The sequence below is a fragment of the Gracilinanus agilis genome, chromosome 4 (genome assembly GCF_016433145.1).
Source record: "Gracilinanus agilis isolate LMUSP501 chromosome 4, AgileGrace, whole genome shotgun sequence".
NCBI lineage: Eukaryota > Metazoa > Chordata > Mammalia > Didelphimorphia > Didelphidae > Gracilinanus > Gracilinanus agilis.
This window is the reverse complement of record NC_058133.1, coordinates 404495478-404510549: the sequence shown is the minus strand read 5'-3', so window position 1 is coordinate 404510549 and position 15072 is coordinate 404495478. Positions and strand designations below refer to the sequence as shown.

General features: G+C 37.4%; 1 non-coding gene across 1 annotated transcript; it reads right to left on the bottom strand.

Annotated features, from left to right (window-relative positions):
• Positions 1–2757: 2757 nt before the first annotated feature.
• Positions 2758–2840, bottom strand: TRNAL-UAA. The gene has a single exon. It is a non-coding gene; the product is annotated as a tRNA-Leu (tRNA).
• Between the last annotated feature and the right edge of the window lie 12232 nt (positions 2841–15072).

Here is a 15072-nt window from a genome sequence, read left to right as displayed (position 1 = left end):
TCTTTGGTACTGGTTAAAAAATAGGGGGGAAAAATCATTCAGTGGGATAGAGATATACAGCATATTTATAAGTAAATATGCATGTCATGATGTTTGAGAAGACCCCAGCTACTATTTGAAAAAAAATTGTTGAAAAAACTGAAAATCATTTTGCAAAAATTAGGTTCAGAACCAACATCTCGTACCAGACACCAACTTATAAAAGATTACATTCAGGAAAGTGCTGACAAATGTTTAATAGCTAACTCTAGGGAGAGGATGCACTCATTCAAGCTGAGTTATTAACACTTTCTTAAATCTAGATAACCAACAAAGCAAAATACCAAGCCCTGATCTATATCTTTGGTGATTTCCAAGCTGTAAGTGCTCACAATGAAAGTTTAGCCATCAGCTTCCATGAGCTGCTTACAGCATACCTTAGAAATATAAAGAAATTAGAGGAGGGAAGAAAATACTTCTCATAACTATAAATTATAAAAATTTAAGACCAAAGAGACAAAATCAGCAATTTTGATTACATAAAATTGAAAAGGTGCTGTTTATTTAATGAAGCAAAATCAGTGCAATTGAAAAAATGAGAAGAGAAGCAGTTAACCAAGGGTAAAAAACATAGTAAAACAATAAACAAACATTTACAGTAAAAGTTTCTCTGATACAGCACTCATATCCAAGATATATAAGGACCAAATTAATAAAGACAAAAATAAGTCATACCCTAATTAATAGGCAAAAAAATATATGGGCGGTTTTCAAATAAAGATATTCAAATTATCAACAATTATATAAAAACAATTGATCCAAATAATTAAGAAAGAAATGCAAATTAAAACAACCCAAATTCTATCTCATGCCCATCAGATTGACAAGGGGACAGAAGGGAAAATGATAATTATTAAAGGGGCAATGGGAAGGCAGGCACAAAAATGCATTGTTGAGGCTATGAATTACCAGTCTTTCTGGAAAGCAGTTTGGAAAGGGATGGGATGTGAAAAGAAAGAGGGACCCCCAAAGTCACTAACCTGTGCATATATTTTAATCCAACAATATTACTGCTAGGCAGAAAGAGAGAAAAATGTTTGTTGTGGCTCTCTTATTGTAGCAAAGATCCCCCTTAATTGCCCATCATTTGGGGAATGGTTGAACAAATGACAGCATATGAAAAAATGATGAAAGGTATGGTTAGGAAATCATTGAAGCCTTGTATGAATTGGTGCAAAATGAGGTAAGTAGAAATAAGATAAATATTTCTACAATAAAACCAATATTGTAAGGAACAACGACTTTGAAAAACTTAAGAAATTTGATCAATAAATGATCAACCACGACTCCAGAGGACCAAAAATGAAATATATCACCTATCACCTGGCAAAGGCGATTGAGATTTCAAGATGCAGAATGAGACATACATTTTTTAGGTAGATATGCATGACTATGCATATTTGTTAACAAGAGGGTTTTTGTTCTTCCTTTTCTCCCCCCATTTTTGGAGGGCGGGGCTTAGGTAGAGGCGGGGCCATTAATATAAAATTTTTTAATAAACGGAAGTGAGTCACTACGACATTTTAAAATTTCTAGAGGGAAGTTCAGAAGAAAGAATGAGAAGCAGAACAAATTTGAAAGTAACACTGAATTTATTATATACTCAAAAAGGAAAGCAAGCTGTACTAATAAAAATTTTTTGGTTTCATGTAAAAGCCTCACTCTGCTGTACTTTGTATATAAAATGTTTATTTTATTTGATGTTTGTTAAATTCAAATTTTAAAAAATAAATTGCTATGTCAGTTTTCAGCGCCTTTTGTCATTATTTGCTGTTTTCCTACTCCAAGTTGGATGCCTGGGGTTTATTAGTAAGAAGATCCCTCGATTATCAGTCAAAAAGATTTAGATTCTAATTTTATCTTAGCCACTGACTAAATCTTAACTCTTTTTACCTTTTTGGAATTCAAATCTCCCGTGAATATATTTTCACAAGACTCTTGCAGAAAAAATTTGTCTGAATATGATCAATGCTGCACATTCTGCGTCCGGTGTGACTTTTAATTGGGTCACTTCACCTCTAGTACGATTCTTTCAGATCTATAGAACAAGGGGGTGCTGATGAGATTTCTAAGGTCGCTCTCAGCTCTAATATTCAATGACAACTTTTTTTCCTCCTCCAAAGTGTTGCGCACGCACCTTCACTCAACACCTAAAGAAAGTAGAGGCTAATGAATTGTTTGACTCGACCCTAACGGTATCCAGATCTCCGTTGTAGACGTTTTGCTGAAACTGACCATGATTTTCAACATTGTGCAACTTGGTTAAGTCTCCTATTGTAAAGCCTGCGCGAACACTTGCACCTGAGCCCCGAAATGAAAATCACCCCCATAAAGCCTCACTCATCGGCACAGACATCAACGTCTCTAGTTCCGATATGCCTCTGCGTGAACACTAGAGCTGAAGCATCTCTGCTTCTGCCCTTCTGGTGACTCTCCGTCCTGGAACTCCACAGGACCCGCCGAGGAAGACAAGCTGGTTGGTTTGAGAGACGCAGTTCTGGGAGACTTAGATATTGGCTGCACCTTATCAGGTCTCCCCACACCCAGCCCTCGCACAGCTCCAGCCACCAGACTGCTCCGAAAACGGTGTCGGGTGTCTAAGGTGAAGGCGCATCTCTCCGCCCCAGCACACCAGGAGGAACAGGGACCTGCGTCAAATCCTCACCGTGGTTTCATAGGGATCGTTTTATTTTTATAAGATTAAAAAAAAAATCTTTGTACCAGGAGTGGGGTTCGAACCCACGCGGACATATGTCCATTGGATCTTAAGTCCAACGCCTTAACCACTCGGCCATCCTGGTGCAGATACCAAGCCTGCTCTCCGCCCGCCCTACAAGCCTTAAAGGGCGGGCGGGTGGGCGGGAAAGGATTCTTTTCTTTTTTCTTTTTTTCTTCCTTTCTTCTTCTTTCTCCTTTTTTCCTTTCCCTTCTTTCTTTTATTATTATTTTTTTGGGTCTTATCCATCGCAATGGGCCCTCTTTTCTAGGGAAGGCTCCCTCATATCCCGCCTTGTTTATTTACTTCATATTTGCCTTCCTCTTTTCTCCCGGCCTCCCTCTTTCTCGCCGCCTCCTCCTGGAGGCGAGGGGGGCCAGGAGAGAATGAACGGCGGTGGCGGTGGCGGTGGCGGCAGCCCAGGCAGCCCCAGCATTTCCGGCTCTGGTGGGAGCGATTCTTCGCGCCCAGCTTTCGGACTCGAGTGACCTTGGGTGGCGGCCGGGCGCCATAAACAAGCATCCCAAACGAACAACGTCCCCTCCTACTCCCCGTTTCCTCGCGGCCTCCGACTCTAAGTCAGCGCGTGGGGAGCCCGGGACTGATCCCCGTGCCACATGGGAGATGGCGAAACAAGAGGTTTGCTTCATTCTGTGGTTAGGGGTTGGGAAGCACGGAACAAAACCATGGCACAACTCCCAGCTTTATTTTAAGGACATTTGGATAATTGTTTTGCATGAAGACTAAGTACTAACAAACAACCATTTTTCTCTCAAACCGCTTAATTCAGGAAGGCCCCATCATTTTTTATACAAAATCCGCAGGGCGGGACTGATCTCTTCAACCAATCCAAACTCGCTTCTTGTGTGTCGTCATTTCACTTCATCCAATGGTTGTTCCTAGTCTTCATCCAAACGTCTTTTAGCACTTTATACAGTTTAATATATATATTGTTGCATATTTTGTTGCCATCGCTTGTTTTACATGATTTGGTGTAGAAATAAAATTTTGACACATTTAAAAATTTTTCACCATTATACCATACTTTTATCACATTAGATATTAAGTAAACCTTTGACGAACGGCTTACTTAAACAGGTCTGACGTTGATTAGAACACATAGGGGTTTTAAATACAATTTCATTTTATTTTCAGACTTGTATTCTCTCTGTGCCCTTACTCCTTCCCCAGTCCTCCTCACTGAGAAAGAAATACAAAACCCAGTACATATATACACATATACAAAACTCATGTACTATCAAGGAAAATAAATTCAGCCTTTTTTTTTTTTAAAGAAAAATATGCCTCCATCTGTACCGTCTCATCCATCAACTCTTAAAAAATTTTTTTTTAATTTTCTTTATTACATTAAAGTTTCCAGGTATCTCCTTCTCTCCCTCTCTTTCCCATACTAGTTAAGGGAACATATCACAAAAGGATATATGTATATATAAAACTATGTCTTGCTTGTTTCTATCAGTCCTTTCTCTGGATGTGGAGATAGTTATTTGTCTTCAGAGTTTATTTGTTATAGTGCAAATTGTTCTCCTACTTCTGCTCACTTCATTTTGCAGTAGGTCATACAAGTCTTTTTTACTTTTCTCCATAAACCATACCCTTCATCATTTCTTACTATATAATAGTATTCTATTGCATTCATATATCAAAATTTTTTCATCCATTTCCCCAATTGATGGATCCTTCTCAGTTTCCAAGTCTGCCAGTACAAAAAGAGATACTATAAATATTTTTGCTTGTATAGGTTCTTTTCCTCTGGGTAAATAAAATCTTGTATTCTCTGGAGCCTGACTTTATCTCAATGATGCACCCACATCATTTAAAACCTTACCATAATATGTTTCAAAAGCACATTTAGGATACTGAACTCTGTCTACATAATGAAAGCATAATGCTCTAAAGAGCAATCTTGAAAGCTGAGATTGAAGAAAGTCAAATATATCCCACTGGAAAAGTTGTATTTTCCAGGAATAATAGGATTATAGGTGGGGTGCATGTGTATATGTGTCTCCATGTGTGTGTTTATATATATATACAAGGACCTGTTAATTGGATAACTATTACCTATGTGAGACTCCAGATGAGACAGATAATTGACAATTATTTTGTTCACTGGACACAACTAGTCTACTTAAAATGGAAAAAAAAACCTCTCTACTTTTCTGTTTTAGCTACTGATAAATCAAGGTATAACCATGGCAATTATTAGGAAATCAAATTCCTCTTCTATCTTAGTTTAACATTGACTGACACCACCCACCCATATAAAATATGCATTTTCTGTTTTCTATACCAAGAATACAATGTTACTTTGTTTCTGGGCTTGTGAACCGAATTCAAACAGAGTAGTAATATCTTGCCTTTATTCTGTGCCTATGAACACCGACAGAATAAATGCCTTCCTTCTCCTCTGATGCCTAAAACCTCCCTACCTGCAAAACAATTCAAATACAACCTCCTTTATAAAATTTTCAGCGTTTGACAAGTTGTAAGTAATCTTTTGTCCTCAGAACTTCCAGGATCCACAGCTCTTAGGTACTTATATTTATTTTGATTTGTAATTATTTCTGTGTACCTCCTACTCCCCTTTACCTTTCACCCTTTCTTGAATGTAGCCTTCTCAAGAGAATGGATTCATTTCTTATTTCTCTCTTCTTTCTCTTTCTTCATTCCTTCCTTCCTTTCTTTCTTTCTTCATTCCTTCCTTTCTCTCTCTCTCTTTCTTCCTTCCTTCCTTTTTTTTTTTAACCATCACCTTCTATCTTAGAATCAATATTGCATATTGATTCCAAGGCAGAAGATCAGTAAAGGCTAGACAATGGAGATTAAGTGATTTGTCCTGAATCACGCAGTTAGGAAGTGTCTGAAGCCAAATCTGAACCCAGAACTTCCAGTCTCTAGGCTTGACTTTCAATCTTATTTCTCTTTTAGTGAAGCAGTTTGATGCAGTGGAAAGAAAGCTGGTTTTGGAGCCTGACATCCTGGGTACAAATCCAGCTCTTCTACTTAGCAATTTCGTGTCTGTGGATTAAATTCTTTTTTTTTTTTTTAACCCTTAACTTCTGTGTATTGGCTCCTAAGTGGAAGAGTAGCAAGGATGGGCAGTGGGGGTCAAGTGACTTGCCCACGGTCACGCAGCTGGGAAGTGTCTGAGGCAGGCTTTGAACCTAGGACCTTCTGTCTCTAGGCCTGACTCTCAATCCACTGAGCTACCCAGCTGCCCCTGTGGATTAAATTCTTAACCATTTTGGTCCTCTGTTCTTCAAATGTGAATTGAGAAGGATGGATTAGGTGACTTTTAAGATCTTTTCCAGCTCTGTCTATGATCCTAGAACTGCTGAAGTCTTACTCCTATGCCCTATAATGATGTGAAGATAATCAGATTTTCAAAGACTATGCCTTTTCTCTGGAGGGTGCTTGATCAAGTCCTAAAAACTGAGTATTGGCTTATAAGATTCTTCACTAGAGAGTTGAACACTCAGGGAAGAATTTTTGTGTCCACAGCAACTTATAAAGATCCTTAGTGCAAATTTTTTTCTTTTATGTCCCTCCAGGACCTCCTACAAAGTAGATATTTAATAAATGTTTTATAAATGCTTAGCTAGGATTCCTAGCAATCTTTATATATATATATATATATATATATATATATATATATATATATATATTTAGGTTTTAGGGGGTTTTTTGTGTTTTTTTTTGTTTTTGTTTTTTTTAGGTTTTCTATCTCTTTAAGAGAGTATGGCACAGTGAAGAGAGTAGAGTTTGGAATCAGAGGTCCTGTTGGTATGCTGATTAATCACTTAATGTTACCTTGGACAAGTCACTTAATCTCTGTAGACCTCAGTTTCCTCAAATGTGAATTTAAGGGTGTGGACCTCTCATGTCCCCTTTCAGTTCTAAATCTCTAATTCAGTCTAGAGGTGACACTGAAGAAGGTATCTACTAATGACAACTAGTTCATTCCTTCCAAATTCATAGTTTCAAGGAAGCGGTTACTAGTGTGCTGTTACTATTGGCTAGATGCTAATGTAAGAGAAGGTCTATTCTTTTTTTTTTTTTTAACGTTTATTGATATTCATTTTTAACATGGTTACATGATTCATGCTCCTACTTTCCCCTTCACCCCCTACTCTCCCCCCACCCATGGCCGACACACATTTCCACTGGTTTTAACATGTGTCATTGATCAAGACCTATTTCCAAATTGTTGATAGTTGCATTGGTGTGGTAGTTTCGAGTCTACATCCCCAATCATGTTCACCTCATCCCATGCGTTCAAGCAGTTGTTTTTCTTATATGTTTCCTCTCCTGCAGTTCTTCCTCTGAATGTGGGTAGCGTTCTTTACCATAAATCCCACAGAATTGTCCTGGGTCATTACATTGCTGCCGGTATAGAAGTCCATTGCATTTGATTTTACCACAGTGTATCAGTCTCTGTGTTCAGTGTTCTGGCTCTGCTCCTTTCGCTCTGCATCAGTTCCTGGAGGTCTTTCCAGTTCACCTGGAACTCCTCTAGTTTATTATTCCTTTTAGCACAATAGTATTCCATCACCCGCATATACCACAGTTTGTTCAGCCATTCCCCAATTGAAGGACATCCCTTCCTTTTCCAGTTCTTTGCCACCACAAAAAGCGCAGCTATAAATATTTTCGTACAAGTCTGTTTATTTATGATCTCTTTGAGGTACAAACCCAACAATGGTATGGCTGGATCAAAGAGCAGGCAGTCTTTTATAACCCTTTGAGCATAGTTCCAAATTGCCAGCCAGAATGGTTGGATCAGTTCACAACTCCACCAGCAATGCATCAATGTCCCAATTTTACCACATCCCCTCCAACATTCATTACTCTCCCCTTCTTTCATTTTAGCCAATCTGGTAGGTGTGAGGTGATACCTCAGAGTTGTTTTGATTTGCATTTCTCTAATTATTAGAGATTTAGAACACTTTCTCAGGTGCTTATTGATACTTTTGATTTCTTTATCTGAAAATTGCCTATTCATGTCTCTTGCCCATTTATCAATTGGGGAATGGTTTGATTTTTTATACAATTGCTTTAACTTCTTGTATATTTGAGTAATTAGACCCCTGTCAGAGTTTTTCGTTATAAAGATTTTTTCCCAATTTGTTGTTTCCCTTCTGATTTTGACTACATTGTTTTTGTTTGTACAAAAGCTTTTTAGTTTAATATAATCAAAACCATTTAATTTACATTTTGTAATTTTCTCTAACTCTTGCTTGGTTTTAAAATCTTTCCTTTCCCAGAGATCTGACAGGTATACTATTTTGTGTTCACTTAACTTATTTATAGTCTCCCTCTTTATATTAAGGTCATTCACCCATTCTGAATTTATCTTGGTGTAGGGTGTGAGATTTTGATCTAAACCTAATCTCTCCCATATTGTTTTCCAAATTTCCCAGCAGTTTTTGTCAAATAGTAGATTCATGTCCCAAAAGTTGGGCTCTTTGGGTTTATCATACACTGTCTTGCTGATGTCATTAACCCCAAGTCTATTCCACTGATCCTCCCTTCTGTCTCTTAGCCAGTACCATATTGTTTTGATGACTGCTGCTTTATAGTATAGTTTAATATCTGGTACTGCTAGAGAAGGTCTATTCTTGATTAACCTAATCATTTAAAAGTAAACTGCTGTTTTAGGTGGAAGTTTAAAAAGTAAAAATTAAATAAGAATAATCCCCCTGTTGATTGGCTGAATTAGTCAGAACCATATGTAAACAAGGTCTGGATATCGGCTTGAATCAATCAGACATCTCAACTCTGTGCCAACAGTCTGATGGACTTAATTATGTCCTTGTAGGGCCTATGTAAAATGAATGAGCTAGTTCAGATTGTGGGAGAGTCAAGCAATCAGAGAAGAGAGATTATTTTAGTCAAATCCCTAGAAAATTCTTGATTGGGGTAGAGACCCAGTCCTCAGACACAGACTTGGTGTCTCAGTCTTACTCCTCTACCTTCTTGCAACCCTAGGAGAACCTGGAGGTTTTATTTGGACTTCCTATCTTCTCATCATTGCTCTGGCAGTGTCTCCAAAACAGTCAGTGGTAGTAGTGTGTGTACTGGGAGCCAAGGGACAGATTTAAGGTTACAAAGAGAGCCTAGCTGAAAATTTACAATATACCTAAGGACTACATCTTGAAAGTCCAACAAAAGGACTTTCAGGTATATCAGTTACCCTTTTCCATAAGTGCTCTAAGTTCCGGAGCTCATTTTCCTTTGAGGCCCAGTTGGGACAGCTTATCACAGACTTTGGGGGGTGGGGCAGCATGTTGGTAAATACCCCCTTTAAAATGCTAATTAAGTCTGGCTAGTGAATTGATATTCAACTGATAATCACCTCAGGAAGCAGATTGGAGGGATTTGTGAACTATAGCACTAGAAAAGATACTCACCCCACCTTCCATCCCCTGGGAGTTACCTTTTGGTCCCTGAGAGGATAAATGTAACCTTGCTTTGGGAACCTAACACTATTGTACATGTATTCAAGGAGAAAAGACACAGAGGTAAAGGCATATATCAAGATATTTAAAGCATGGATCTCTGAGATAACAAAGAACTATTAGCAAACAGGTGCAAATTTATTAGAGAGTGCCTAATCAAATTGTGGTATATTAATGTAATGAAGTATTGTCATAAAAATGATGAATATAAAAATTCAGAAAAATTGGGAAGACAAATCAACAGATACAAACAGAACTATTAAAACAATTTAAACAAAGACTATCATAATGTAAGAGAAGACAATAAAAAAGAAATCAGAATGCTCATCAAGGTAGTGATCAGTTTCTTTAGAAGACTAATGGTGAGGCATGACACCCTCCCCTTAGAAGAAAGGTAATAGATTATAGATGTGAAATAAGGCTATATGTAGATTATCAGAAAGAATAAGTGATTTGTTTTGCTTAACATCTTTGTTGCAAGTTAGAATTCTGGAATGTTAAGATAACAGTGATATAAATAAAAGAACTAACAAACTATTTTTAAAAATTTTTTTTAATTTAGACTATTTTTCCATGGTTACATGACTCATGATTCCCCCTACCCACCATGATCTTTCCTCCCCCCTCCTGAAGATGTCAAGCAGTTCTATTGGGTTATACATGTATCATTGTTCAAAACCCATTTCCATGTTATTCATATTTTCAGTACAGTGATCTTTTAACATCAAAACCCTAATCCTATCCCTATCGAACTATGTGATTGATCATATATTTTTCTTCTGCATTTCTTTTTCCACAGTTCTTTCTCTGGATGTGGATAGCATTTTTATTCATAAGTTCCTCTGGATTGTCCTGGGTCATTGCACTGCTGCTAGTAGAAAAGTCCATTATATTTGATTGTGCCATAATGTATCAGTCTCTGTGTACAATGTTCTCCTGATTCTGCTCCTTTCACTGCATCAGTTCCTGGAGGTCTTTCTAGTTCACATGGAATTCCTCCAGTTTATTATTAACAAAATATTTCTTAAAGAAAAAAGGATTATGCAAATTTTTGTTTCCACTGTCAAGTAGAGATGTCAGAGATTTCAAAATTGAAACATAGAAAGAATACAACTGTAATTATTCACTGACATAATTAGACTGGGGTGAGGGGAGGGAGGATTGTTCTCTGGGGGTAGACTAGTTTGCCTCACACCAAAACTATTCCTACCCTTAGATCTCTAGTGCTTAACTCTTTAAAGATTTTTCTGAAAAGGTCCCAGATGACCTGAATGACCTTCTTTTATAGTCCTAATTGCAACTCACAGAGATAGGAGTCATCTAAATCATCCCTAATCTATGGAGATTTAAAGAGAGAGCTTCAATCTTCTCAACAAAATGCCAATTGGCATGTCCATACTCTCCATGGGAAGACAAAGTACTAAAAAAAAAGCTCATCTTCCTGTAAACTCATCAAGTTCATTGTGATCAACTACTTAAATATCTAACAAAGAAAATAAGAAAAGGGAAAGGATAAAAGATAATAAAATGATTATATATGTCTATACATTTTTATTTACTAATTGTTAACCTCAGCCTCAAAAATGTATATATTAATTTTTTAACACACTAGCACTCACATTGGGTTTCTTTTAATCTTTCCAGTGTATTTAAACATGGGTTAATGTTATTTATCATTGTCTTTACTTACATAACAGGTATAATAACAGGTATAGTCAACAGGTATAATATTTTCTGCTATGTTTCCTATGCCACTTCATATAAATCCTTCCATATTTCTTTGAATTTTTCATAATCATCATTTATGGCACAATAGTATTCTATTACATCCTAATTCAAGAATTTATTCTGTCATTCCTCAATCATTGGACGTCTTGTTTGCTTCTATTTTGTTTTGCTTTCTTTTTCACAACAACAAGTAATGCTGTTGGAAATAGTTTTGCATAGATATGTCTTTATTTTCCTATTAACATTCTTAGGATTAATCCCAGTAATGAGTCAAAGAGTACAGTACTTTTGCAATCCTTATATAATTCCAGCATATAATATTTTAAATAAAGGGAAAAGATGTGTTTTGTATTGTAGTGTATAGTGAAATGAGCACTAATTCTAAAGTTGGGGGGAACTGAGTTAAAACTGTAGTCTGGTTATATATGTGAACTCTGGAGATTCATTTAATCTCTTTGGCCCTTGTTTTTTTTCTTCTCTAAAATGAGAATGGCACAGCTAAGTGGTAGAATGGATAGATTACCAGGCCTGGAGTCAAAATTCCTGAATTCAAATCTGACCTTAGACACTTACTAGCTGTATGATCTTGGGCAAGTCACTTAACCCTGTTTGCCTCAGTTTCCTCATCTTTAAAATGAATTGGAGAAGGAAATGGTATACCACTCTAATATTTTTGCCAAGAAAACCCCTAAAGGGGTCAGGAAATGTAGGACACAATTGAATAACAAGAAAAAAAAAATGAGAAGCTTTGGACTAGAATGTAAGAGGGAAATTTAGGTATTTTATAGATATGTATTTAAAGTGTGGCTGCGAGGAATCAACAATTCAGGTTGATTCTGTAATTAATGCAGACCTAAGTCAGCATGGGGTTAAGGCACTTTATTTTACAATCAGGAAGGCAAAGGTATAGGAATAAAGAAAAAGGGAGAGGCTAGTCCAGGCCTGCAGAGGCCTGGATGGAGAGAGAAGGTTAAAAGGTATTAGGATAAAAAATAATAAAGGCTGAGCAAAATATATATATTAATATTTTAATTAAAGCCATGCTGATAGATACAGTTATTAGACCACGCGCTTGTAAGAATTCAAAACCGCCGCCCTCGCCATTATTGTCTCCCGTCTCCTCCCGAGTCTGCTGGCCAAGAGACCACTCCCCCCTAACCCAGGAGATTTAAACTCTTCTGTGTGGTGACGTAGGCATCCCCACGCCCAAAGAACCGGAAACGGAAACCCGTTGGATCACGGGAAATGTAGTTTGATAATTTCCACGTGTCCATAGAAAATATATATACTTTTAGACGGCATCTCCCAAATTTCACTTTTACAAAGGCTAAATAAATTAGGCTGCAAGCCTCAAGGCCTAGCAACCAGATAGGCTAGAGCCTATTTAAGGCAGAGTTTGGAAGCAGCCTAGGTAGGCCAAGGAAGTCAGCCTAACTTACCCATGTGACAATACAGAGTAGAAGCTGTCTGTGGTCTCAGGAGCTCCTTCAGCACCAAGTTCAAGGCGGGAACTGCCTCCACAGGAAGTAACCAACATACTTGAAGAGATGGTGTCTTTCATCACTTCCCGTGGGTCCACCTCTAATTCAAATGGACAAATGGCAGCCTCTACACTGATTTTGGACTGCCCAAAGGGCAGTCCCTTGTTCTTGATTTGTTACTTATTGTCACGTGTGGGTAACTCGGCTCCCCTCCCCACTAAGGAAGGTGAGGATTATGTCATTTCTATGCCTAGGATGAGTAGGGTTTTGACTATGAATCGGCAGATATTAATTCCATTTACACAGAAGCAATGCCTAGAAAGTGCAAAGCGGTAAATTCTTTTATTTATTTATTATTTTTAATTTTTAAAGTACTTTTCCATGTTTACATATTTCATTTTCTTTCTCTCCCCTCTTCCCTCTCCCCTCCCGGATCCAATAAGCATTTCTCCTGGGTTATACAAATGTTATCACTTATACCTATTTCCATATTATTCATTTTTGCAATAGAGCAATCTTTTAAAACTGAAACCCAAATCATATATCTATATAAACAAATGATAAGTCATTTGTTTTTCTTCTATTTCTACTTCCACAGTTCTTTCTCTCAATGTGGATAGCATTCTTTCTCATAAGTCCCTTGGGACTTAACAAAGTCCATTATATTATATTGTTCCATAATGTTTCACTTTCTGTGTATCTCTTGATTCCGCTCATTTCACTCTGCATCAGTTCTTGGAGGTTCTTTCAGTTCATATAGAAATCCTTCAGTTCATCATTCCTCACAGCACAGTAGTATTCCATCCCCATCATATACCATAATTTGTTCAGCCATTCCCCAATCAAGGGACACCCCTTCATTTTCCAGTTTTTTGCAAAGTGACAAATTTAGAAAAACTTTACAACTAAAGTTTTCAAAAAGCAATATGGAGGATTTCTGTTGGTAATGTATTCCATTTTCATGCAAAATCTTCAAGAAAAATGCCATATGGTCCTAAGATCATAGATTTAGAGCAGGAAAAGGCTTTAGTGGCCATATATTTGAATCTCCCCATTTTATATATGAGAAAACCAAGCCCCAGAAAAGTTAAGCAACTTTGAAGGCCATCCAAGGAGAAAATTACAGAAGCAAGATTCACAACCAAGTTCTTTGATGCCAAATACAATGCTTGTTCCACTGAACAACAATGCAAAGCATCTTGGTGAAACTGTAGTGGGGATTTCTATTTAGAGACAGGTTAGGTTAGAGCAATCAGTCTTTCAATCTTCCAGCCAGCAATTATTTATTAAGCAGCTACTATGTGCCAAGTACTGTGCTAAATTCTGGGGTTATATTGTCAAGAGAGACAACATGTGCACATATAAATATATACAAAATAAATACGAGATAATTTTGAGGGTAGATAGGTAGGACAGTGGGCCTGGAGTTAGGAAGACTCATCTTCTTGAGTTCAAAACTGGCTTTAGGTACTTACTAGCTGTGTGACCCTGGACAAGTCACTTAATTCTGTTTGCCTCAGTTCATCATCTGTAAAATAAGCTGGAGAAGGAAATAGAAAACCACTTCAGTATGAGATGGGGTCATGAAGAGTTGGATATGACTGAACAGCAATAGTTTTCAGGGGAGGTATTAGCAGCTTTGGGGGTCAGGAAAGGCTTCTCTGAAGTTCCTAACTGAGGTTTTATGATATTTTTATCTGCTTCTCTTTTCTTTCTCTGAAGGATCACTCAAGATTGAGACATTAAAATTTCATATTTGTAAAGCTCCATGCATTTTGAGCCAACTTCCCTTTTAGAGTTTCAGGCTATGAGTTCATTTCTATTTTTGAAATCCATTTCCCTGAAGGCTAAGAGAGAAGTCTAAGATTCTACAGTTCTATTCTAAGATGACAAAGTAACTTTCTATTCATGCTCCTGTGATTCCCTGTCCAGTTCTTGATTGTAGGTCACAATCAAGACCAGAATGTCAGAGTCTTTTCTTGGTGCCTATGTTCAGATGGCACCACTGCCTCGAGTTCATCCTTAAATTAAACTTCCCTTGAGTTTTACAATGACTCGTAGGGTTTAGACAAGAGAGTAACTGAGCAGCAGATCTCCTCACCACTAAAATGTTGCTTAGTTTTCATCCTTTACCTCTCTCTCCCTATGGTGCAGCTTCCAAATATCAGGGAATCAGAGGCCATTTTCACTGGGACTTTTCCCTCTCATATACCTACCTACCTTAGCTAGGCCTGATTCTTTGCTTCACCCTACAGCATAGGAAACATATTGTTATCTCCCCACTTTTGGAATTAGGCAATATGGATTCAGATCCTGTCTCGAGATCTTGCTAATTGTATGAACATAGGCGAGTTATTGAACCTCTCATACTACATACCTCTCATATGGCAATTAGGTGCTGCAGTGGTTAGAACTCTGGGCCTGGAGTCAGAGGAAAAACAGAATTCTGAATTCAAATCCAGCCACAGACACAAATGAGATAATATTTTAAAGCATGTGTATATAGTAGACACTTAATAAATATTTTCTCCCTTCCCTTGTTTCCCCTCTTAATTTATTCATCTTTAAAATTTTTCATACCTTGAGATCATAGGTTTAGAAATAGAAAGGATCTAAAATTTTAAAAATT